This window comes from Lissotriton helveticus, chromosome 4_1 (assembly GCF_964261635.1).
Source record: "Lissotriton helveticus chromosome 4_1, aLisHel1.1, whole genome shotgun sequence".
In the NCBI taxonomy this organism is placed as follows: domain Eukaryota; kingdom Metazoa; phylum Chordata; class Amphibia; order Caudata; family Salamandridae; genus Lissotriton; species Lissotriton helveticus.
Window position 1 is genome coordinate 850,458,315 of NC_136063.1, and position 25,248 is coordinate 850,483,562.

At 42.9% G+C, this 25,248-nt stretch overlaps 1 long non-coding RNA gene across 1 annotated transcript in view; it reads left to right on the plus strand.

The window, feature by feature from the left end:
• LOC144827357 (uncharacterized) overlaps nucleotides 1-22,989 on the plus strand; it is a 45,946-nt gene extending 22,957 nt beyond the window's left edge. Inside the window, exons 2-3 of the long non-coding RNA XR_013610150.1 lie at nucleotides 18,575-18,741; nucleotides 22,750-22,989. This is a non-coding gene — a long non-coding RNA (uncharacterized LOC144827357). The remainder of the gene's footprint in view (nucleotides 1-18,574; nucleotides 18,742-22,749) is intronic.
• The last annotated feature ends 2,259 nt before the right edge of the window (nucleotides 22,990-25,248 follow it).

Sequence of the window (25,248 nt, forward strand, 5' to 3'; positions counted from 1 at the left end):
TACTGTGTTTTAGTTCTGGTCAATAGAATTACCACTCCATGTGAAACATACACGGTCACAGGATGTCCCATGACAATGGACTCACTCTGTTCCAAACTTGCACAGGTAGCAGCTACTGCTTTCAGACAGCCTGGTAACCCAGCAGCTACTGGGTCCAGTGTGGCAGAGAAATAGGCCACAGGCCTTCTGGTCGTGCCATGTTCTTGAGTCAGGACAGACAATGCGCAATTATCGCGAGTGTCACAGAAAAGGGCAAACTCTTTGGAATAATCTGGCATTCCCAACGCAGGGGCTGTACACAGACAGTTTTTCAATCTTGTGAAAGCCATTAGACTTTCATCGTCCCACTGTACAACATCTGGCATTCCTCTTGTGGTCATTTTTATCAAGGGCCTGGCTAAGGCTGCAAATCCCAGAATCCACTGCCTGCAGTACCCTAATACTCCCAGGAACATTCTGACATCTTTTTGAGTACGGGGCAACTGCATCTTTTGAATTATTCTCACTCTTTCTGAAGTGACTTTTCTGACACCCTTTTCTATCTGGTGTCCTAGATATTTCACTGATTTTGCACAGAACTGTAGTTTGTCAGGGGCCACTTTATGCCCTTTCTCACACAGATGATTTAGGAGGGCAATGGTGTCAACTACACAGTCCCTGTGACTTTTAGACGCCAGTAGAAGGTCATCTATGTACTGCACTAACACAGAGTCCCCAGGTAAGATCAAAGTCTCTAGACATTTCTTCAAGATCTGATTAAAGATAGAGGGGCTCTCTGTATACCCCTGAGGGACCCGGTTCCAACAATACACGTGACCCTCGAAAGCAAATGAGAAAAGAAATTTGCTGTCGGGGTGCAGGGGTATCGAAAAGAATGCATGACACAAATCAATCACAGTGAACCATTCAGCATCCCAAGGAATCTGGTACAATATCACTGCAGGGTTTGGGACAATAGGGCAGCAAGGAACTACAATTTTGTTAACCTTTCTCAGGTCCTGCACTACCCTATACTTGCCACTAGGCTTTTTGATGCCCATAATCGGTGAGTTGCATGGGCTGCTCATCACTTCCTGTATGATGTTTCCTTCCAATAATTTTTGTATTTCCAGAGTGACACCTGCTTTCACCTCAGCATTCATTCGGTAGGGCCTAGTGTTAGGATATACTGCATTGTCCTTGATGGCTATTTGTATGGGGTCCACATCTTTCATCAACCCCACATCCTTTCCAGTGAAATCCCACACCTCTGGTTTTACGGCTTCCTGTAGTTCTTGGGGCAAGTCCTGCAGGGTCAATCCTTTAATTTCTGAGTCAGGTCTAAGCAACAATAATTTATAAATGCCGTCTTCATCTGGGGTCTGTATTTCAACACCTTTTGGTGTGCAAAAGATGGTACAGTTCATTTTGCACAGCAAATCACGTCCCAGTAAATTTACTGGACTGGTGTCACAGACGACAAATCTATGCATCTGTTTAAAATTTCCAATTGAAATCTCCATTGGTTCGGTAACAGGAGTACTAATCAATTGATTAGATACACCTACTACTTGGATATTTTCTCCCGAGAGGGGTAGGTTTGGAACGTCCACTGTTCTTACAGTAGAACGGGTAGCGCCAGTGTCCAACAGAAAGGTGACATCATTTCCGTCAACCTTTCCTTCAATATATGGTCCAGACTGGTCTACCGGCAAGGAAGCGCCAAGTACGCACTCCTCGTCCTCCCCTCTCAGGCCCCGTCAGTCCTGATCATTACAAAGGAAGGTATCATTCAGCAGATACTGCGAAGTTGCTGTATTTCTGTTCTCCCCGCTTTCCCAAACCTCTATCTCTTCGTTTTCTGCCTGTCTTCCCCTGTATACCTGCTTGGGTGCTCGAGGCACCTGAACTGTTTTTACCTGGGGTTGAGTCTTTCTTGGTCTTTCTTTCTGCGTCTGTGGAATTAAATCAGGAGTTTTCTCATTAACATCGACTAATTGGGGACACTCGTTTCGCCAGTGTCCAATTTCGCCGCACTGATGGCAGGGAAATTTTTTCATAGCCTCTTCCTTGCTAAATTTGGGCCGGGGCTTTCCTCCACCCCCTCCCCCAGGACTTTTGTTCTCAGCATTTTTAACCATGTTACTCAATTGTTTTTCCTGTTGTTCTGCGAGCTTCACCTGAGCCCACATAACCTTCTCTTTAAGGGCCTTTTTCTTTTCTGCCATCTCGTCCTCGCAGTACTTAGCGTACCGCAGGACCTCATCCATTTTCTTAGTATGCCAACAGATTTTATTGTCTTTTATCCACTGACAAATTTCAGGTCTTAAACCATTTACAAACCTGTAAATAAAGTGCGTCATATCCTTCAGGTCGATGTTGTCAATACCACTGTATGTTTTAAATACCTGCAATAACCTCTCATAGAAGGAGTGCACTGTCTCGTCCCTTTCCTGTGTTGTTCTATCTATTTTTGTCCAATCAGTTTCCTTAGCGGGCACCTTTTCTTTCAAGTGCTGAATTACCTGCTCATATTTTCGCATGACTTCCTTTGATGGCTCCCCTGTTTCCTTGTTTCTGGGATACTCTTCACTGGGCCAATCTATGTTTATTTTACACTGGGTCCATAAATCTACTGGAACCACAATGTCGAAAAACCCATCCAGGTCTTTCCACAGACATTTCTGTACCTTCACGAACCTCTCCACTTGCCGGTACCAGTCAACTGGTTTCTCTCGTAATTTTGGAAAATCGTTCGTGAAGGACACAATATCCTGCCCAGACCAGGGGACATGCACATATTTACCTCCTGGAACTTCGCGCATGGGACATAACTGCTCAGGTTTTTCTACCTCTCTTAGAGCAAATTCGGGAGTCACTTGTCGGGAGCGAACTTCTTCCCTCTTTTTCGCCCACCTGCTTCTCCATTTTTCCACATCTCCCCATTTCTGCAGTACCCCCATTAATTCTTTAATCTGCAACTTCTTCCCTGCCACATTCAGGTGTTCTATGTCTTTGTCTGAGAAGTCTGCTCTGTACGGTTTCTGTAAGGGCTTGGATTTTGAGATATCTACCCCCATACTAACTGCTGTTTCGGTCAGTTTTTCATGGAGCACTCTGGTGTTCCTTGTAAAGCTTTTACATATGAACGACAATTCTTCCTCAGAGTAGGTATTCAATCGATCCAACCCCACATTTCCTGCCATTAATTCTTCTATTTCAACCCTCAGCTTGTAGAGGTCTAAAGGCTTTGTTTGCGGAGTCTGCTTCTCTAATTCACGACTCCAACTCTCAATTTCATCCGGAGTTACCAGAGAGACATTCCTAGTACCTGTTGCTGTTTCTAATTTAATTTCTTTTGTATTAAAAGGGTTATACCTCTGCTGTGTTCCCTTTCCAGTCTGTTTGTTTGGCAATTCCAAAAACGCAACTTCAGACTCGCACTCACTGGACTGATCATCTATAATGATCGGTTCCTGTCTCGGGGTTGCCATGACTGGGGTCATAACTGGAGTAATCGGATTTCCCTTACCATTTCCGTATAACGGGACCACCGGTCCAATAGTTACTGGAATAGTCAATGCCTCAGGACTGGTATTTATCTGAGAAATTTTCTGAATTATTTCTGTTCTTTGTCTAGCTAGAGCCTCTTGCTCCTTTTCCACTAGTACCCTTCTTAGAGTTGTGTCATGTAATATCTGGGGGGTCAATGGAGGAGTAAAACTCGGGGCAGTAGGATGCGTTTCACTTGGTCCTCCCCCATAATTTGGTTTCGGGAATAAAGTTCCAGTATTAAAGGACCTGCGCTCTTCCCCATATGGAGGTTGAACAAACGGCAGTCCCGAATTCGAGGGTTTCTCTTCGCTTTCATACAAGGGTCTGGGGAAAAAAGTTTTCGTACGTGGATATTTTTCTTCCTGACTTGCGGGCACTTTGGGATATATATCCCTTGTTTCCACCAGTTCGGGTTTCTCAGGATAGGGTAATACTTGACCACCCCCTCCCAGTCCCAGGGACCTGTCTTCTTCCTTTAGGAAGTGGCGTCGGGGAACATCTCCTACACTGGAAGGTCGGGTTCCCTCATTGTAAGGTGGCGGACTTCTGGTACAGATGTCATCTATTAGTTCATCATCTGAATCCCCCAGGGCCCCCCAATGCTTACATTTTTCAGTACTTTTCTCACCCGCTCCAATGTTATGACATGCCGGCATCATGGGAAACAGACCCTCAACAATCATGCTCTGCCTCCACTGTTTCATCCTTTTATCCCTGGATTCCTGTTTCTGCCTGGGGTACCACTTGGTCAAACCCTTGTCCATTCGGGGTCTTTCTCTTTCAAAAGCCTCAATCTCCCATTCCTCTAATGCCTCATACTGCGTTAGTCTCGGTCTGGGATGCAGTTCATTCATTCGGGTTCTTAAATTAAATAAGATCCTACCATTGAAAGTACCATCTAACGGAAAAGCCAATACTCCGTCATCTTTTGTGTACTTCACCCAGTTCTCCAACCACACACAGGTATTGTACCCTCGGTCAAACATCATGAATGAGGCGGGAGTATTGGGTGCTGGGACAAGAACACCTTCCCTAGATTTAATCGGTTTGTCCGTTTTAAAATAATTTTTCACCTTACTTACAAGGGACATTTTTCTCTTGGTTCCGTACATAATATCGTATCTATTAGTCTTCCACTGATCCCTTTCAAACCCTAGGTGCCTTGGATCAGGTCGAGTTCCTGTAGTCTGCGAGTGCCACATACGACTTCTGCGCTAAACTTTGTTTACAAACTACCTCCAATCAGAACGTGCTTCAGAAATTCGTGCAACCAATGGGTGCGCGACACAAAATAAGCTCCGCCAATGGGTGCGCGGCCCCTTCGTGAGACAGTTCCCACGCTCCGGCGCTCACCCCTCCTTTACAATTTCAGCTCCGTTACCCGCCCGCTGCTTCTACCAATCCCAGCGCGGCACAGAGTGACGTCAGAGGTGCTTCGCGACTGACTCCCTCCCTTCACAAGGTAACGGAAACTTTCTTTCTTTTAAAGTGCTCAGTGCTTGGTTATTTTACAACAAATACACATTCGCCACAGTGCTCAAGTGTCTAGACAGAAAAAGAATTCTTTTACAGCAAGTAAACTACTTCCATTTACTTTTCACTCGCTGCGGGCAGATCTCTTCCGCCTACCCTTCACTCTAGCATCGGTGAACCTGTTATTCCCCTAAACTCATCCACTTCTTTCCGGGATATATTCCGAGTTTAAGGTTTCTCAGCGGACCCCTCTGCTTTCACGCTAGCTCCGAGGAACCTGCTACTTTTCCGATGTGACCCTTACTAGGTTACGCCACTATGGGAATTTTGCCAATGAACCCCGTTACTGTCATTTATTCACACATGTATTCAGAAAACCCTAGTTAGTGCTTCCCGGTTATCCTAACCTGCACCTAACTTTCCTCGAACCTGTGACCTCAGGACAATGGATTCTATTCACCACTTGCCCTTTCAATTCCCCGGGGAGTTCGGACAACACTTAACTAAACGATTGACAATTGCATGGATTAGTACATATAACAATATAAGAACAAGAATAATGACAATACAAAAATTCATGAATTTCAGCAGCGTATTCACAAGAGAGTGATCAGTTCCCTCAGAACAGCCGCTCTTATAGCAGCATTAATATAATAGCAGCTTCCGACTTAACTAGTCCAACTAATCCCTGCCTTACTCTAAACTAGTCCCTAACCATCCTCTAGCTACCAGAAAACAGATAGAGCGCGCGAGGCCACCGACCAACAGTTTTCGCCGTTTCCGGCTTCAGGGCCCATATACTTTTCAAATCACCATATACATCGATCAGGTGACTTCACAAGCTCTATCAGGTTGGTGTGTGTGTGTTCCCTGCTACCAATTTTCGGTGCACCCGACTTACCATCCACCGATGTGGGTGCCTAATGACCACAATGAATCAGGGAGCTAGCTGTAAAAAGAAAGGCAGCAAAATACAAACCAAACCAATAACATTCAAATACTGTTTAAATGACCACGGACAACTGGAAGTTTTAAAATGTTTATCTAAAGTTCAATATTTTCTTGCATGAGGTACAATAAAACAAGGCAATCAATAACCAAGATAACGTAAATCACATAGGCAGAAAGAAATAATGACAGAGTAATCATCAAAGTATTAATAAAATGTAACGAGAAAAGATACTATGCAAGTCAGTATTATCTAAACAGGGATAGACTAAGTGTGTGTTACTGTAGAAGAGCTTATAATGAATAACACGCTTCACTTAAGGTGAAGGGGCCTTTGAACAATCTAGGCAACGAAGTTCTAGACCATATCAGAAAATGACACACTGCTATGCAAAATATAATTTCTAACAATTGAGAAGGCATAGGAATAACTTTGCAAAATTATAAATGACTTTCAATAATTGCGGAAAAGCATGGAAAATATAACATATGCAATGTTGAACTTTATTTAAGCAAAGTTAGAAATTCAGAAGGTGCAAGAATTTCAAGAGGTTCAGAGTAATATTTACCTAGAAAAGGTGTGGAAACCAAACCCTGGCCACGGGTCAGTTAAGGACAGGAAACCCTCAAGGAAGGATACCCCTCAAAGGACAGCAGGTGCAGAATGGACACCCAGGACAGGACAGGATACCCTCGGAATAGGAATCAGGACAGGACCCTCAGGACAGGACAGCAAACCCTCAGGACAGGACCCTCTTCAGGACAGGACCGGAACCCACAGTTCGGAAGCAACGCCTGCGCTCCACCCGCTCTGCAGCTATCGATCAAGACCCCGATTGGGTCAGCGAACTCCCAGCTAAGTGCCTTGCCAGCACTTTAAGGTCCAGTAGAACCTTAGCCTATGGTCAAATTCGGACAGAGTGCTCCGCAGCGCTCTGTATCTTCAGTCACCTATTGAGTGCGTTGGGTCAGTGACAGGTCAGCTAAACCAGACAAGTCGGACGGTTCACTAGGTGAACCCAGGGTAGATATACAGTTTGGGGACAGTGTACCACCCCCCAATGTTGCAAAGTGTCAGAATCCCTCAATTTCGATTGGTCCTAAGGTAGGGTTTGGGTAACACACCAATCACAATACGCGAATTGAAGCCTTCATTAACATATTTGGGTACCGCCTAGCAGGTTTGGGGTTCCCATGAGCTAACAGTAGCGCAATATTACAATGTATCACATAAGGAGCCACATTCGCTGTTCTCGCAGGGCAGAGGTGACTTTCTCAGGAGCATCTCGCCCATCACTGCCAGCTGGCTATGTTCCATCAGCCAAGGTCCCTCGTGCTGCCGAATGTCGCACAGGCGCAGAAGGGACCTCCAATATGGCTCTCCTCTCACTCAGACCCCCATTTACCGCGGTACATGAAAAGTAAGCGAAAACAAATTAATACATAATAATGTCATTAGGAAAACACATCACAGGGTTTGTACTTTTAATTCATCATCAAGAAATAAACTTATGCATTTAAATGTTAGCTACATTGAGACGGACACAAGAGCAGTGGCACGAGCAGTACCACATGATAAGCACAGCTATGAATTACGCATGCGCATAACTTTCCCTCCACTTCTGCAGACGCGTCAGGACACGTGAGTGTGGCTGACGCATGCGCAGTAACTAAAATACAAGCGACGGCCATTTTAAAAGGACACGGATTAATTTCATTAGCAATACACATAGGCAAGCTTCAAGAACTTTGTTTTAAACAAAATAAGTGTTAGTAAAACATACTTTGTTACCTTATTACACATAAATGAGGTTCTTGATTTCGGCAAGCCGCAAAATATGCGAAGCTTTGCTTCATCAATGCGCGATGGTTTAGTTCCTCCGTGAGATTTTTTAAAACTTCCAGCCTGCTTTAAACCATCTTCTTCAATTGCCCCCATTAGATTAGACCTTGTTTCTGTACTTCTTGCCAACCCCTACTTGCGGGTCTCGCTGTCCCCCTCTAATAATGAAGCTTTGGAGGAGTAGCTGGTCTTGCCCCCTCTACCCCTACCTCGTTTGGGTTTGGCTTTTACTTGTTTCTTCCCACCAAGCACTTTTGGGGGTTCTCCTCCCTCTGAAACACCCCCTCCTCCTGCCAGAGCCACAGAGCCAAGCCGGCGTTTGTCTCCCTTATGGCTACTCACAAGCGCTGCAGTGCCTCCATCACTTTCCTCTTCTCCGGCTCCTGCACAGGCAGTAACACTCCCCCTGTCCACCGGGGGTTCTGCTGCGAAAATGTCCGAAGTGATGGGGTAGCCGTAGGGATGAAGAAAGCACCTATACCCGGCACGCCAGCAGCCGGCTTACCTGGATTCGAGCCGCTCTTGCTTGTGCTGACTCTGCCGGCACTTCCCCGCAGGAGACCGCGGGCTGCTGCTCTGCGGCCCCGCCTTAGCTCCACGGCTGCGGACTCCCAACCTGCGGCCGGGAGAGACCGGTGTGAGAGCAAGATCCTTGAAGCACATCCAGGGACCATCAGGTGAAATCCTTACAGCGCCAGAAGGTAAACCTCCCCACGTTCCGGCACTGATTCCCCACTAAATTAGTCAAAAAGGCAGTATTGCAGGGGGAGAAAGATGGAGACTGCTGAAGAGGGTGCGCGCTACCGCTCAACACGCGGGCGCCATGTTTTCCTCTTCACAGTGATTTATTAGAAATCCTTTTTTGGTTATGATTGTATTGAAACATGGTTATTGATTTTGATTATATAATAAGAGTATTTATAAAACGTGGTGTTTGCTTTTTTAAGCAGGGTCTAGTTTTACCATATAGTGCAAAGGCCCATTTTGCCCAAATCAGGAGCATGAAAGTCTCAAATGTCCTTGCCAGCCCATAGACAGGGTTGTGCTAAATTGTCCATGCTGCCTTGAGCATCTACAGAAGCAGTAGGCCTCATGCCCTCCTTTTTTCTCAGATGTATGTCTCCTGTGAAGGCCAATAACCTCAGGCCTTTCTGATAAACACTTCCCGAGCCCCCGTCCTCTGCGTGCACATCTTACTTTACATCAAGATCATGAAGAGTTAATCAGGAAACATGAAAACCTGCCTCACATTTTACTGCATTATATAAGTTCAATACCTGCGATTGTCAAGTCACTCATGGAAAATGTTGTGGGAGGAGTGCACTTGTGTACAAAATGCTTACATGTTACTACAGAAAGATCATTTCATAGTTCTCACAAAAGGAAGTAACATTCAGGTTCAATAGCAAGTAACACTTACAAGAAAGAGAAAAGGTGAGTTTAGGTGTAACCAATAGCAAATTAGGAAATTCCATGAACTACTTGAAGGGCAATAAATAAGAAACAGTGCAAAACGTCGCTTGCATAATTGAAAGTTTGCACACGCCTAATCTCTGTGTGGAGCAAATAACTTCATGTATAGGTAGCTGTCTGCAAGAGCTAATATTAACAAAGTCATAGAAATGTACAAAGTAGGATTGGTCTGTGCTCAAAATAAAACTTCCCTCTCACCTCATATTGTTGATTTTGATGTCATCATTCTACCACCCCTGGAATGCTTGCGTTGCAAAACATGAGTTACTATTTTACATCTCAACCTACAGTAATTCATTATACTTTATCACATAGCTACATTGTAAAGCTTGGTAAACTACATAAAGCTCAAGCCAGATGTCAAACTCTGACTCAGTTCACGGTCCTCTTGGAACCTTGAGGCCGAAATGATCAAAACTTTCATGTGACTTCTGCCTGCCTCTCTCTCTCTCTCTGCTGTAATGCACAATGTTAACAACAAATAGTTAATATTTGAGTTAAAAAGGAGAGACAAACAGATTAAGTGGCTGATTTTTACAATGTGAATCCAGAAAACCCCTGGATTAATCCCAGCTTCTCTGTTTAACCAAACTGTGCGATCACAGGCAAAATAAATGTTCACCAATCCCTCTTTTCTTCTTCATTACCTCATAATGAGCTGATAAGTTGTTGGCTCACCCACCACTATCGTACTGGATACAGAAAGTACGTTTTCTTTATATGCTTTACTCAAGACTTGTATGTGCTTTCCCTTTCTGACTTTCAAATTGTTCTTTACTTTACCCTCAGTGCCTTTCCTACAGGCTTCATTTATGTTCTCTTCCCTTTGTTTTTTACATGCATGTATTTCCATGTTGTTTTTAATACAAAGCCAATAAATAGGGCTAGATTTATTGAGCTAACATATGCAAATACAAGCATGAACAACTGCTGTTTCCTGATGTTAGTGCATTAAAAACAGACCTACTTGCTTTATTAATGAAGATACGACTAGGGAAGATGACCCTGCATTCCACTTGATTGGCATTGGCTGAGGAAGGGTCAACCATCACTGCTTAAGCATTTGATTGTGCTTTCTAAACTCTCAGACAGTTTAATCGGGTTGCAGATAGCTCGGTGGTCACGTGGTATCGGCCCACTTCTCATGCATTGTTTAAGCTCCAGTGCTCTTTGAAGTCAAAACGCATTGCTGCTTAGATCAGTTATCAAGGAAAAACCTAAATATTCTCTCTCAAAAAATCATGCAGGGTGCATGATAATGCATTTCCCTGCTGTGCTGTGCTCGGAGTGATCGATTTTTGAGCACAGAAGGTCAGCACGAACTGAAGCTGGTCAGGCGAGAACTGATATTAGCTAGGACTAACATATTCACCTTGATTTCGCTTACTTTGTTTTTTTAGGACATCATTTATGCCACAACTACGACCTTCTTGCGTGAATGCAGGTTTCCCAATTTCCTGGAGGAGGCGATTGTCTAAATTGCTATGCCAGACATGGAAACTCATAATTGCCCCTGGGTGTACTTGTCGACGTTCCATTCACTAAACACGCATTTGGTAGAGTACACTTTGAATAATAATGTTATTTCCCTTGTAATATCCGCGGTAATATTTTTTATTAAGCAGCTGTAGTACAACGCTCTCTTTTCCATGTATAGGTTATAAGCCTTGCTAGACGCTGATGCTTGCTGATAAATAAAAGTGCCTACTGCCTGCTTTGTGGCCGTATCATTGCTTACGACAAGCAGCCATCATGATTCATTTCGTGAAACGGATTACCAGCCCTGGTTAATGATTCAGATTTGGAATATTGGTAAAGTGAAAGATAGACAGTAAACGCTGCCATGCATTTCTTTGTCGCGTGTTTAAGAAATGAAAGAACAAAACATCCTGACTGAAATCTTTGCTGTAAATATTTTAGTCAGGATGATCTTGATTGGTCGTTCTTAATTATGAGACGAGTCATTGAACTTGGAAAGCATTCTACACCAGTAGGACTTAGGCCATGCATCTTCCAAACTAAGCAGCACTTAATTTTAATATAAACAAGGATTTGCATTGCAATAGGTCTCGCAATTACGATATTTCGAGCCATTGGCATTGTAAATTGCAATGTATTTTATTTACGTGTTTAAAAAACCTGCAAAAATTAAAAAGCATTGTCATTTAAAATACCAATAGATCAAAGTTTCTAGAACTATTGCATTCCGGTGTGCTACGTGGATCTTTCATGAAAATGATCCCTGTGTGATAATTTCTGATAGGCTGGTGCTTTTCAACAGCAGGACTGGGAAATGTCATGTGCATATAATGCTACCCCTGACCCTGTGACTTAATCTGTAAACAGAGATACAGGCCCGTCCGTGCAAGGCAAGCGACTAACTGTTTCCCAGCCCTACAGGCTTCACAGAGGAAGTGCCCCTCGCCATTGCAATGTTGACACTAAGAGGTCAGCCACAGGTATTCATTTCTGGAGAAACCCGTTGGCTGGGTGAACTTCATGGAAATTGTAGTCCGTATAACAATTGACCCTGTACGTTAAATGCCCCACTCTACCACAGTCCATCCACTACTTAGGTGTAACGCTGGACCAGCAGTTGCAGCTGGCAGCATTGGGATGTGAGTCATGGCTGCCGCTGTGGGGTTAACATTGCCAAAGCATTGAGCAAAGCTGTAGGTCTAAAGTAGAGGCCATAGAAAATGCAGCGGTAAGGAAACAAGAAATATCAAGCTTCTAGCTCATCAGCACTACAGAAAGCAACAGCTGGGCTTCTCACCATTGGTAACCTGCAATTTAGGAGACGGTAAGAACAGACCTTACATACTGAGCACTGACTGCACAGCACTGGTCTCAAGTAACAGTAGACGTGATAGACAGGAGACAACCACCAGGTGACAGACAGGAGACCCACTTTATGTGACAAAAGATGCGACTCTCTGCAGGTGACAGAGATATGACAGACATACAAAAGGTATACTACCGTGAAATGACAGCAGATGCGACAGACATACAGACGGAGGATTTATACCCACTCTGGCTCGTATGTGGCAAGTAGACAGAAGGTAACTGCCAGGTGACGGTGGATGTGACAGTCACGGAGACAGAAGACACCAGCAGGTGACAATAGATGTGATCGAGATACAGGTAGCAAACCCCCAGGTGGGGATAGTAGTTGTGTAGTGTAGTTCCTATATTCCCAATAGGCTCTGCGCATTGGAATAACATAAACGATAGTTTAGACGTAGGACTGAGGTCGACTAGGTCTCTACTGAATATGTTAGACTTAATTATGAATGCCAGCTAGCTCAGAGGTTACTAGAAACTTTCTCAAGTGAACAGGAAGGAGTTAACTTTCCAGAATAGACAAGAAGGGATTCGTTTCTGACAACCGCATAAACATGACAACTTTGCTCCCTCCAGAATAAGGAGTATATCTCCAGAGTCGCGGAAACAATAGATAACTATTTCACTCAGTCAATCGCGCATACTTAGTTTCACCAGAAGCGCAGAGAAATAGAGAGACAGGCATTTTCAAGAAGTGAGTTGCCACAATTGCAATACTTGTTATAAAGTAAAGTGCGTACAGTAAAAGGAGTATTATGAAATAATACTGTAAAAGCATGGTACAGTTTCTAAGCCATACCGTGTTTAAAACAGATAAAATATATACATATATAAAACCATGACTAAACGTACTCAATTGGTGCTTCTAAGATACGCCTACCCCGGTGTACCTAACCTAAGCCTAGTACGTGGGAAGGAGTAAGTGAGCTGCAGCTTATGTTAAGATAGTTTTGCCAAGAATTTGAATCAAGAATTCTCTAAGGATTTAATCAGCTCCGTACCTTGGTTAGAGAATGAAGGAGGTCTTGTATCTCGTTCTCAGGACTCAATCTCTGACTGGAAACACAGGAGCTGGATTTCTCGGCAGGAGAAAAGACAGCGTCTCTCTTAGTGCGTCAATGGGAGGGTCGGCTTCCTTCGGAACTTGCCACAGCAGGGCGTGGGGCAAGTAGACAGCTGATCCTCAATTTTGCGCTACGGGCCTCTTGATCTATAGACCCCCTGGCGCGGACACTCCTTTTATTAACTCGCTCCTACAACACCTGGGCATTAACATCACTAAATCCTCCAACTTTACGATCATAGGCGACCTTAACCTACACTTTGACCAGGACACTGAACCTAAAATCTCCAACTTTCTGGCGGATCTCTCCTCCCTCCAGCTCAATCAACTTGTGAGTGGCTCCACCCATAGAGCGGGACACCTCCTTGATCCCATTTTCTCCAACATTGAGAATGGGATCGTTGATGCACCTATCCCTATGGTGTGGACTGACCACCATTTGGTGATCATGACAGCCCCTTGCAAATCCGCCCCTGCATTGGCATATACCCCTCAAGTCCAGAAGCGTCCGTGGAGAAAACTCCGTTTGGAGGAGCTTCATAATCGCCTAAGGATAAATCCTCCTCCTCTGAGTGACGACATTGACCTAGGATATGATCAGTTTTGCCAATGGATAATCCAAGCTTTGGACTCCCTGGTCCCAGCTAAGTGGGTTAAAGCCCGCGTCCACGGGGCTAGCCCCTGGTATAACTCAGATTTAGCCACGCTGAAAAAGGAATGCAAAAAGGCGGAAAGAGGATGGAGGAAAAACTATGATGCCAACCTTAAGCATGATTATGTTCAACTACAGAAAACCTATCACCGCCAGGTCTGTAGAACAAGGGCGGCTTATTACGCCACTGAAATCAATAATAGCACTAATGTCTCTAAAACTGTTTTTAAAATTGTAAAAGATCTTACTGCAAAGAAAACCACCATCTCTGCTGTCACCTCTTCAGACCTATGTAATAACATGGCCAACTTTTTTACTGACAAAATAAAGAAAATTTACGAGACCTTTCCCCACTCCCCTCAGCCTTCTGTTATGTTAGATCCTAGCAGACCTTGTCTGTTCTCCCTTCCCACACTAGAACGTGAGAGCTTCGATAAAATTTGTAAAAAAATTAAATCTGGCTCCCCGGCCGATCCCCTAAAACCCGAGACCTTCTGTGCAGCTAATGAGCTTATCACGGAACCAATACGAAATATTATTAATCGGTCTCTTTCTATGGCCAAAATCCCTTTTAAATGGAAGCAGGCATGGGTATCCCCCATTTTGAAAAAGCCCACTCTGGATCCTACCCTTCCTGAAAATTTTCGGCCCATCTCTCTTCTTCCTTGGCCAGCTAAAATCATGGAAGCACATGTTAATACCACCCTTACCAACTTCCTCCTAACCAATAACATTCTGGATGACTCCCAACACGGGTTTAGAGCGGGTCACAGCACCGAGACAGCCTTGCTTAGTGTTACAGAGGACCTCCGTACCATTCTTGACACCGGCGGAACGGCAGCACTGATCCTGTTGGATCTCAGTGCTGCCTTCGATACGGTGTCACACGAGGTCCTCCTGATGAGATTGGAGGAAGCTGGAATTATAGGTACGGCCCTGGGATGGTTTAAAAACTTCCTTGCCAATAGATCCTTTAAAGTGTCCACCCCCCCTTACATCTCAAAAGATCACAACATTGGACAGGGGGTGCCTCAGGGGTCATCACTGAGCCCCACCCTGTTCAATGTTTACGTCCGACCACTAGCTGAAGTGGCTAAACAGAGTGGTCTGACGTTAGTATCTTATGCAGACGACACCCAGTTGGTGGTGGCTCTCAATGGCAATAACGGTCTGGAGGCTCATCACTTCAAGCAGACCCTTACCGACATCACCAACTGGATGACGGCGAATTTCCTCCAGCTCAATGCTGGAAAAACTGAAATACTGCTCTTGGGGAAAAACACCGCAGCCTGGGGCGGCAACTGGTGGCCGGATATTTTAGGCCAACCGCCTATGCCCAAGGATTGTGTAAAAAATCTAGGAGTCTGGGTCGACTCGGCATTGAAATTTACTCATCACACTAAAAAAGTCGCAGCCACCTGCTTTGGCATCCTGCGCAATCTAAGACCTACGCTGAAGTTCTTCAACTGTCACACCCGCCAGGTTATTGTCCAAGCTACCATTCTCTCTAGGCTGGATTATGCCAGCTCCCTCCTATTGGGCGCTAATCAGGCGGAAGTTGTTAGACTTCAGAGAGTGCAGAATGCTGCCGCCAGAGCGTTGGTAGGCCTCCCCCGCCACTCCTCAGCGGCGGGAGCTCGGAAAAAACTGCACTGGCTCCCGGTGGGAAAAAGGATTCAGTTTAAGGCACTTTGTCTTGCCTTCAAAATCCTTAAAACCGCCTCTCCCCCGATGTTGTGCCCCCTCCTGACGAAGTATATTCCTGGGAGGCTACTGCGTTCAGCAGGACAACATCTGGTGGTCATACCCCGTATCAATCTAGCCAGAGTGGGCGGTCGTTCCTTCAGCTCGCTCGCTGCCAAGCTCTGGAACAGCCTCCCGGAAACTATTCGTGGCATGCAGGATCTTCTGGCTTTTAGAAAAGCCATCAAAACTCTTCTCTTCCAGTAACTGTTCTCTTTTCTTCTGATATTCCCTTCCGTTTTTAGTTCTGCTCGCAGCGCCGGGACGCCCCTTTGCTGGGGCAGCCGAGCGCTATACAAATCCCCAATACAATACAATACAATACAATCTGCTACAAACCACCGTGTGTTTGCTAGGGCAGCTGTTGGTATATTTATACCTGGAAGGTGCCGAGTTTGACGTAAGGTTGGACATAAGACGTCACTAAGAACTTACAGTTCTTTTAGGACTCCAGGAGTTCTTGGACAAATCAAAACAGAAGCAGGGGGGAATTCCTGGGCTGCTGGAGGCTTGGTTTGTTTAAAGAACGCGTTGTACTTTCTAGGAGTCTATGGGAGTAGCCTTGCCGTATTTGGACTGCATTGGCTCTGACTAAATATGGATATGATTCTTATGCCTTTATAAGGATATGATTTGTTATAATCACATAAGGGCATAAATCGGGTATATTTAAATAGGGTCCTAGATACGTTCACAACACCCACTCCACGTATAATGTCCATCATTATTAAATACTAAGCAATTCTAAACATATGAATATGCATGTGTTTTCCATCCCACTCCAAAATACATAAAATGCACTTGAAATGGTATATACACGAAAAATGAGTAGTATACTGTACGTTTTTAAGCAGTGGTATAATTCAGAAAATGCAAATATAGTACGTTCAAAATATTGGCTGAATGAATCACGAAAATTACATTCATGAAATGGCTCTTAATACAGAAGAGAAGGTCAAGACCATTTCATCACATATTTATACAAGATTGTACATGTGCTAGAGGCTGAATCAAAATATTGTCTCTAGAGTTTCAAAATAGAAATCTTGTTCTCTAAGAATAGTTCTACTTTAAGCAGAGTATTGTGTGCCACAAAAAAGTAAATATGTTGGGAACGGGGAAAAATAATTTCGCTTTCAGGGCAAAAAATAGTTCCACAGATTTTTAGAAGCTCTGTTTTAAAAAATGAAGGTCGAATTCAGTGTTCAGGGAACGCTGTGTGCTCAAAGTTATTATTGTTGTTAGAAGATAACATTTACTCAGATAGGGCTGCAAAGAATTTGTCTACAACAGTAGGGGAAAGTTCGACCAAGTTCGAAAAAGCAGAAATAGTGCAGACATGAGAGGCATTGCTGTCGTCGGTGTTTAGATCAGCAATGGTCACAGAAGGTGGTACCTGTGTGCCGCTTTCTTCTCGTACCTCACTGTCAGCTAATCGTAATGGTGAAGTCTCAACGAATGCCGTCATCAGAATAGGTAGCCGCTGGGGACAACACGTTGCATGAGCCGTTACCGAACCAAGCAAAGTATCAATATCCAAAGGTACTGCTGATGGTAGTGTGAGACAGACGTCCAACACGCATTCTTCTCCGCATAGCAGGCATCGTAGAACAGGTAAGATGCAATCTTGCCAGACTGGTCTGAATGAAAGAAACCATGTGGTATTCAGATCTCTTAGTCGAGCTAAACCGAGTACTTTAGTTATTCTTTCTCGGCATCTCATCGCAAGGATCGTTTCTTCCATGGTAGCCTGAGTTTTGTTTGTGGCTGGATTTGCCATATCGGAGCAGAAGGAACAAAAATAAAATTCCTGCTATGAGTCCCAAGATGAGAGGCAGGCCGCCAAACACAGAGTGCCACTGGTATCAGACATGTTTAAAATTTGACCTAACATTTCTGCGAAATGCACGGGGCAATTGGTTGATAATAATGTATGTATCTCTGCCGCTGTCCTTGCAACTTGCAGATCATACGTCTCTTTGGACGAGGTTAAAGGCACAGTTATAACTCTAACAAAAACTAATATTTCCATTGAGAACTCAAAGTCCACAAATACTTTTTCAAGCGAAATGATTCAGTTTTTTATTTTTCTTGATTCAATTTCTTCTTCATTGAATAACAATCTTCTATATATTCTTCAAATCAAAATGCAGCCAAAATGCAGCCAACACGTGTTTCGTCTGGTCCAATTTGACCAATGACTTCCTCAGGGCTGCAACCCAAAACAAAGTACAGTAACCATTATAATTCAATTTATAATTCTCCAGCTCGATAAAGTTATCAATTCTATATGCCTCTAGCTGAAAGGGAAACATCCCCAAACCAAACCAGTGTTCTAGTCGGAATAAGAATTATAGTAGTCTGCTCACCACCAAGAAGTAGCTTAGAATCACCATTATTTAACATATGTAGCATATTGTATTAATATAAGTGTGTAGTTCATCAGCTCTATCTAATTTTAATTTCGTGTATTATAGGGATTAGTATCAATCAGAATTCACGACCATGCTGTCGGGCTTCATACCTATATGCCTTGCCAATGCGTCCGCAAACTATAGTTGTAATCTTGTAGTCGGTAGTTGTAATCACTCTATAAATTTATATTTAAGAATAGATTATTAGTGGTAGAACCATTATCTCTAGGTCTCTTTCTACATATTCACACTGTCATATTCAAATACTGTCCATTCTCTTACCTATCTGTTGTAGTAAATATCTCATGTCGAATGAAGTATTAACTGGTGGAAGTGTCCATCACCTAAAATAATGTTAAAGTTCCATCAATTAGGATATAAGATCCTTACAATAGCCGCACAGTCAAATGTTTACAAGTTTTAATTTGCGACGAGTTCTCACCTTGAAAATTATACCCATCGCGTTGGATCGCGTATCTCCGTGTCGGCGTCCTATTCTGACGCCATCTTGCTATTCCTACTTTTTAACAGTTGAAAACAGGACGCGCCATTTTGGTATTACTAGTAACTCGTTCATGTATTTCCAGGTCGTACTGTACTAGTTAGTTGATACCCAGAATCGAGATGCAGGAAGGAATCGCAATACTATTGCAAGAGGACCAGGAGAGGCAGGAGAGGACTTGGGAGATCCAGTATCAAGAATAAAAAGAAGTCTGAGATCATGGAAGCAACAACCATGAGAGACGAGGGTGAAGTAAGTGACATTGAGGTTATTAATTTATCAGACCTACAACTTACTAATGAGATGGTCAGTATACTTAAGAAGGGCTTAGGATTTTGTCCAGCCAGGAGACAAGACTGGGTGATGACCAAAATAGACCTTTTCAAATTTACTAGACTTTTAAAATTGAAAAAATTCTTTACTAATACACCAGAGAAGAAGTCAATACCTGCTTCCAAAGGGTTAAGTAACCTTACGATACAGGAATTAAAAGAGACCCAGTTATTAATGTCCCTTACAGAAAGTGAGGATGATCCGGTGACACTATCCAGATTATTGGAAGAATTAGATGTGGAAAGATATATGACAGAAGGTAGTGGTCTTAAATTACGATCTAAGTGGACCCCTCAATTGGCACAAGGTAACACGATAGATATGTTCTTTAAAGCTGTGAGCACTGATATAGATAAGGAGTTAGATTATCAGCAACAGAAATATCTGAACCCAAGAGAGGACAATTTATCATTAGGAGAGAGGACAGCACTTAGAAATCTAATGAATAACAAGGATATTCAAATACGTAGAGCGGATAAAGGGGGAAACCTTGTTATACAGAACACTATTGATTACAATAATGATGTTTTATCACAGCTTAATGACAGACGTTATTATGAAAAACTAGAGAGGAATCCAATGAAAACAGTAATGATGACCATTAATGAGAAGATTAAAGAATGGTATGATCTATCCGTACTAGATCGTGATGAATACCTCTACCTCCAAACCACTTATCCTAAATCACCATGTCTTTATACCTTACCCAAGGTTCATAAATGCCAAGACAAACCGCCAGGTAGGCCGATTGTATCTGGCATTGGTGGCCCAACCGAACACCTATCTGAATACATAGACACTTTTTTGAGAGAATATGTTTATAATTTACCGTCCTTTGTTGAGGACACCAAATTTATTTTGAACATATTGGATGATATGCCTTGGGACGATGGGATGATACTAGCTACGTTGGACGCAGTGTCCCTTTATTCCAATATAGATCATGACTTGGGCATTAAAGCACTTGATTTTTTCTTGAGTAAAAGATCAGCAGAATTTTATGATCACTCACAAATGATATTACAAATGACAGAACTTGTACTGAAGAATAATGTCTTCCTTTTTGATGGAAACTGGTACCGGCAGAAGCTCGGGACAGCGATGGGAGCCAGATTCGCTCCGTCTTTTGCTAACCTCTTCATGGGTTGGTACGAGGCGGAGCGAATCTGGGGCATTGCTAACAAAGAATGGATCCAGTATATTCACTACTGGGGTCGATTCATCGACGACTGCCTCCTAATCTGGACTGGATCTGTAGAACAGTTAAAGGGATTTTTTGATTACCTTAATGAAAACACGTACAATCTTAAGTTTACAACGCAGTATGATCTTGAGAAAATTACCTTTTTAGACATTGAGTTATTTGTAGAAGATGGCCATCTTAGGAGTCGAATGTATAGAAAACCGACTAGCTGCAATGCAGTTCTCCACGCTAAGAGCTGTCACCCGAGTAACCAATTAAAAACAATACCCTATGGAGAATTAGTGAGAGCCCGGCGTAACTGTTCTCTAGATTGTGACTTTGAAGAAAACATGAAAGATATTTCAGGGCGTTTCATAAGGAGAGGGTATGAGAAAGAAGTGATAAATACAGCTGTTACTAGAGCTCTAAAACTTAAACGAAAAGATACCCTCAAAGTTAAACCTGTGAAAATTCAGAAGGATTCTGAAAAAAGGGTGAGATTTATTACCCATTACAGCACAGACAGTACTAAACTGTACTCTATCCTTAAGAGACACTGGCATCTCCTAATGTTAGATCACGATCTTGTACCTTTCATCACTAGATACCCTTCAGTGACATATAAAAAAGGACTTACATTAGCTAACATACTTTGTCCTAGTTATCCGAAGAGACACGTAAACAAAGATTGGCTATCTGGATTTAGAGGTTTCCACAAATGTGGAAGATGCTCTTCGTGCAGATGGGCCAAGAAAAAGGTTGTTACTTTTAACTATAATGATACAGGGGAATTTGTCATAGATAAATTTATTAACTGTGATACAACCTTTGTTGTTTACGTTATTGTATGTAGTTGTGGAAAGATATATGTTGGAAGCACTAAGAGGAGACTGAAGGATAGGATGTCAGAACATTTTAGAGCAATTAAGCAAGGGGATACGCGTTATCCCACTGTTTCACATTTGATCAAGAACTCACATGATAGAGTCAAACACATATTTAATTATCATGGAATAGATCATGTAGACCCAGACCCCAGAGGGGGGAATAGGATCCTTACACTTCGGAGAAAGGAAGTGACATGGTTAATTAAGCTAAAGGCTGTAGAAAAGGGACTTAATGTTGATAATGAATATGAGTTTTTCTTAGGGAATGAGTAACAAGGAATGGTATATAAAATGTCGATATATACTACAATGCTCAATAATGTATTGTCTGTTATTACTATGCATTACCTGTGAGACAGCTCTACATAGACAAATGTATGACATTATGCTTTAGGTTTATGTTCTTTTAATTTTGTTAAAAATAATGGGAACTATGTATTTATGTATGTCTGAACAATTGGATTTAATTACATATATGAAGATGGTATTATGTTTAGGTGATTAATCAAATGATGTCTCCTTTTCCAAACTGTGAATCTCCTGTTTCCTTGCAAACCTTTATTCATTAATCAGACATTTGCGACGATGCGGGGCAGATTGCTAGTGTGCCTGGCCCTGCGCAAGTAAACTGACTACCTAGCACACAGGACGCCGATCTAGACACATTATTATTATTTTCTCTCAGTATAATACGAATATCTCAAATAATCATTAAACTCGATGATATTTGGCTCTATATAGACGAAGCCTAATGACAAATACTATTGTGAGTGCATAATAGATAGACCGTCTTAAGATGGCGGATACATTTACGCTACTGCAAACACCCGATGACTTTGACATAATAACAACTAATCTGAGGAGATAATTTAGTTCATTTAATGATATTCCCAATAGAAATGAAGCGCTATTAACTACATAATAAAGAAACCTTCTCTAGATATTATTAGGCAACTGAATATAATCTTAGTAAAATGATCGATACTCTACGATAAATATTTGCGTGAGTACTAATATCTGTTAGGAAGAGATATAATACTGGTTATCAACTAACTAGTACAGTACGACCTGGAAATACATGAACGAGTTACTAGTAATACCAAAATGACGCGTCCTGTTTTCAACTGTTAAAAAGTAGGAATAGCAAGATGGTGTCAGAATAGGACGCCGACACGGAGATACGCGATCCAACGCGATGGGTATAATTTTCAAGGTGAGAACTCATCGCAAATTAAAACTTGTAAACATTTGACTGTTCGGCTATTGTAAGGATCTTATATCCTAATTGATGGAACTTTAACATTATTTTAGGTGATGGACACTTCCACCAGTTAATACTTCATTCGAAACGAGATATTTACTACAACAGATAGGTAAGAGAATGGACAGTATTTGAATATGACAGTGTGAATATGTAGAAAAAGACCTAGAGATAATGGTTCTACCACTAATAATCTACTTTTAAATATAAATTTATAGAGTGATTACAACTACCGACTACAAGATTACAACTATAGTTTGCGGACGCATTGTCAAGGCATATAGGTATGAAGCCCGACATCATGGTCGTGAATTCTGATTGATACTAATCCCTATAATACACGAAATTAAAATTAGATAGAGCTGATGAACTACACACTTATATTAACACAATATGCTACACATGTTAAATAATGGTGATTCTAAGCTACTGCTTGGTGGTGAGCAGACTACTATAATTCTTATTCCGACTAGAACACTGGTTTGGTTTGGGGATGTTTCCCTTTCAGCTAGAGGCATATAGAATTGATAACTTTATCGAGCTGGAGAATTATAAATTGAATTATAATGGTTACTGTACTTTGTTTTGGTTTGCAGCCCTGAGGAAGTCATTGGTCAAATTGGACCAGACGAAACACGTGTTGGCTGCATTTTGGCTGCATTTTGATTTGAAGAATATATAGAAGATTGTTATTCAATGAAGAAGAAATTGAATCAAGAAAAATAAAATACTGAATCATTTCGCTTGAAAAAGTATTTGTGGACTTTGAGTGCTCAATGGAAATATTAGTTTTTGTTAGAGTTATAACTGTATAGCTTATTTGTCTCATCGTGGTAACCGACTTGGTTTCATTTAGAGCACCACTTTACAGTTTAAGTTGTGACAACCCTTTACCTGCTGTGCGCTCTAATTACAACAGTTACCCTAGTTCTTTGTAGCATTAAAGGCACAGTTGTTTGTAAAAGAATGGATTTCATTCTGCTTAAAGTATCAATTAGAATAGAAGAGATATTCAGAGAAGGCCATATTGCTGCCTCCTTGTCTGGTTTGCTGTTTGGATACAATACTTGCATACAGCAAATGACCCTGGAAGTAACGCTCACAAGATAGGCTATTCCTGGCACCATGCCACAACATCTGTGGTCACTTATTATAACGTAGCTGCCGTTGGAAAGCTGTCTGAAAAAAGGCTCTATCTGTGTTGCAGGGGTGCCGTGTAGTTGACATGAAAGGTTGTTTGATGAACCATCGCAGGCTCCATGCAAGTTAATACCTTGAAACAGAAGTGTACCGCTTAGTGATTTTTTACAATTGTTGCCACTAAGAAATACCTCTTTTTCCCTTCACTATAACATCTATGTGTATAAGGTAAATTCCAGGATGACTTGATGTATCCTTTACCCAACCTTTCATACAGGCCTGCTGGTATATACTTTTGGCAATATTGAAACTGAAAAGTTGTTATCGGAATTGTAATTGTACCATGTATTATCCATTCAATGACAGGTCGTTCTGACATTGTCAATGGTCAATTGGGGAGAGGAGTTGGCCTAACGGCTAAGGCGCTCAACCTCGGACCTGGGGATCTGGGTTCACGTCTCGGTAACGACGCCAAAACCTCCTGTGATTCTGGGCAAATCACTTAGGGCCAGATGTAGGAAAATCGTATTTACCGATTCATAAATACCGAATTTTACCGATTCGGTATTTATGAATCGGTAAATATGAAGGAGGGAGATTTAGGAAGAATCAGTAATTGAATTACCGATTCTTTAAAATTCGGTATTTACCGATTCGGTAATTACCGAATCGGTAAATACCAATTCCTGCAAGGGTGCATGGGGTGTCACTTTGATACCCTCTAGCACCCCAAATACAGGCATGTGTGCCTTGTGGCACACAGACATGCCCTAATGGCATGTCTGTCTGTCACATGGCATAGGTGTGCATGCACACATGTGCATGCACACCTGGATTCGGTATTTTACCACCCAATTGGATTGGGTGGTAAAATACCGAATCTGTAAGGCCTTTGGGACTCTGAAGAGTCCCACCTACATCCGAAAGTTACCGACTCGGTAAAAATACTGATTCGGTATTTTACTGATTCGGTAAATTTACCGAATCCGTAAAATAGGGCCCCTACATGCCAATTCCTAAATACCAGTTTCTGGCATTACAGCCGTCTTCAGCCCGGCTTGCTTGAATCCAGTGGCAGATCTTTTGACTGGGTGTGAGTGTTTGATTGGTTGAGATGCTCCGTCCATCACCACCCCCTTTTGTACCGCTTTGGCCGCCATAAGTGTGGCAGGGTATGCTCAGACGTGAGTCCCTTGCTCACTTTGCCACTGGATTCAAGCAAGCCGGGCTGAAGACGGCTGTAATGCCAGAAACCGGTCCTTGGAAGCTTGTTTCCGGTCCAGGGAAGGCATGGCTTGGCAGTTCGGGCTGGACTGTTCCCATGAGGCACAGGGTCAGACTGATTTGCATATAGCCTTGTCTGAACTGGGGTGGCAGAGTGGGCTAAAGAATGGTGATGGATCAAACCCAGATCTTTTGACTGGGTGTGAGTGTTTGATTGGTTCAGATGCTCCGTCCATCACCACCCCCTTTTGTACTGCTTTGGCCGCCATAAGTGTGGCAGGGTATGCTCAGACGTGAGTCCCTTGCTCCCTTTGCCACTGGATTCAAGCAAGCCAGGCTGAAGACGGCTGTAATGCCAGAAACCGGTCCTCGGAAGCTTGTTTCCGTTCCAGGGAAGGCATGGCTTGGCAGTTCGGGCTGGACTGTTCCCATGAGGCACAGGGTCAGACTGATTTGCATAAAGCCATGTCTGAACTGGGGTGGCAGAGTGGGCTAAAGAACGGTGATGGATCAAACCCAGATCTTTTGACTGGGTGTGAGTGTTTGATTGGTTCAGATGCTCCGTCCATAACCACCCCCTTTTGTACCGCTTTGGCCGCCATAAGTGTGGCAGGGTATGCTCAGACGTGAGTCCCTTGCTCACTTTGCCACTGGATTCAAGCAAGCCGGGCTGAAGACGGCTGTAATGCCAGAAACCGGTCCTCGGCAGCTTATTTCCGGTCCAGGGAAGG